A 2,438-nucleotide genomic window follows, 5' to 3' on the forward strand; every position below is an offset into this window, starting at 1 on the left:
TCTCTCATTCTCTCTCTCTCTCTCATTCTCTCTCTCTCTCATTCTCTCTCTCTCTCATTCTCTCTCTCTCTCATTCTCTCTCTCTCTCATTCTCTCTCTCTCTCTCATTTCTCCTCTCTCTCTCATTCTCTCTCTCTCATTCTCTCTCTCTCTCTCATTCTCTCTCTCTCTCCTCATTCTCCTCTCATTCTCTCTCTCTCTCTCTCTCTCATTCTCTCTCTCTCTCTCTCTCATTCTCTCTCTCTCTCTCTTCATTCTCTCTCTCTCTCTCTCTCTCTCTCTCTCTCTCTCTCTCTCTCTCTCTCTCTCTCTCTCTCTCTCTCTCTCTCTCTCTCTCTCTCTCTCTCTCTCTCTCTCTCTCTCTCTCTCTCTCATTGTCTCTCTCTCTCTGTCTCTCATATTCTCTCATTCTCTCTCTCATATTCTCTCATTCTCTCTCTCTCATTCTCTCTCTCTCTCTCATTCTCTCTCTCTCTCTCTCTCATTCTCTCTCTCTCTCATTCTCTCTCTCTCTCATTCTCTCTCTCTCTCATTCTCTCTCTCTCTCATTCTCTCTCTCTCATTCTCTCTCTCTCATTCTCTCTCTCTCATTCTCTCTCATTCTCTCGCTCTCATTTCTGTGATGGGTGGATGGAGTGTGCTTCTGTTTAAAACTGTAGCCTCCGGATTCTGTCTGACCAAAAGTTAATAGTATGGACTCCTGAACCCCCTTAAGACCTGTCCTATGCACTTTGTGTTAGAGGAAGCTTTATATTGTGGCTTGTCATATCCTGAAAATGTTTTTATACCTCAAACACTTTTCTCAGCAATATCCAAAGGACGAAGCGTTTTATATATTTAAAAAAATACAGTATATTCTATGAACTCTGCTTTTGCCTGTCTTAGCAGATCCATTATCATTCCTGTTGAGTATATCCTGTTCTTTAGAGCCCTTTCACACTGACAGCGCGGGGGGTCGGCGGGAAAGCGGCGCTTTTCGGCCGCTACGGGGCTCTTTTAAACCCCGCTAGCAGCGAAATAAAGGGTTAAAAGCGTCTGCAACGCGCTGCTGCCGAGGCGCTTTGCAGAGGCTTCAGTGGCGCTGCCCATTGTATACACCGCTCCTAAAGCACCTCAAAGAAGCTATTTGCAGGACTTTTTAAAAATTTTTTACATCCTACCAGCGCAGTGCCCCAGTGTGAAAGCTCTCCGGCTTTCACACTGGGATTGCTGATGAGGCATTTTTAATTTATTTAGCGCTAAAGTGCCTGAAAAACGCCTCCAGTGTGAAAGGGGTCTTAAGGACGCAGCAGAAAAAACAACTTGAATCCTAGTTTAGGGCTTCTTTAAGGTTTGTTTCCTTCTAGTGGGACCTGGCATGCAGCCTGTCATTGTCTCTATGGAGATCTGGTAGCAACATATTACCCACTCATCTAAGAAAATACCTTTTGTCCTGTACTCCAAGAAATTGATTTTACAGATAAGTAAAAAATAATTTATAATGTTATACCCAAAACTTCTCTATAACCTATAGATGGAAAACCTGTGCCTACATAAAATGAAGATCAAAAGTTAATCACTTAAATTGGCTATTTTGGGTGCCATGTGTGACTTCTATTCATGACTGTGCATCAAAACAGGGACCTGTCCTAGGAACTGGATAATGACAGTCTCCATTGCTAGACATGAACTATGGCTGATAGATGTGAGAGCCAATTAAAATGGTGTAATATTTTGCACCAGAGCCTTGAGACCTTTGATAAGTTTTCATTGAAGGAGAGAAATTTAAAACCTCCCCAAAAGGGATGCTTGCTTGCAACGCCCCCCCCCCCCCCATAATGATTGCCACTTTTTTTGGGGGGGGATTACCTGGTTTTGACAGGTACCTGCTTCACTTCAAGTCAGCTCACCACAACGATCCAGGAGGAAGTCTGCACCCCCTCCTTCCACCGTAGCCTTCTGGGACACATCACAGGTCCCAGAAGATTGCAAACCATTCACATAGTGTAGTGGGAACCTGGCTGTGCCGTTCCCCCTATTTAAGATGCTGGCGCCTGGACCCAAAGCCGATTGAAAAATCAGCTCCAGTGAGGACAGCAGTGGATGCTTGATCAGGTAAGTGTCTGTATATTAAAAGTTAGCAATGACAGTATTTTTAGCTGCTGACTTTTTTGGGGTGAGAATGGAGCTAATCTTTAAATATTACAAGGGTAATTTAGTGAGTAAAAAAAAAATACTTTTTCATTAGCGTGAAAAAGTGTAATGCCCCGTAACACACGGTCGGACTTTGTTCGGACATTCCGACAACAAAATCCTAGGATTTTTTCCGACGGATGTTGGCTCAAACTTGTCTTGCATACACACGGTCACACAAAGTTGTCGGAAAATCCGATCGTTCTAACGCGGTGACGTAAAACATGTACGTCGGGACTATAAATGGGGCAGTGGCCAATAGCTTT

This window comes from Aquarana catesbeiana, linkage group LG11, assembly GCF_042186555.1.
Source record: "Aquarana catesbeiana isolate 2022-GZ linkage group LG11, ASM4218655v1, whole genome shotgun sequence".
Lineage (NCBI taxonomy): Eukaryota > Metazoa > Chordata > Amphibia > Anura > Ranidae > Aquarana > Aquarana catesbeiana.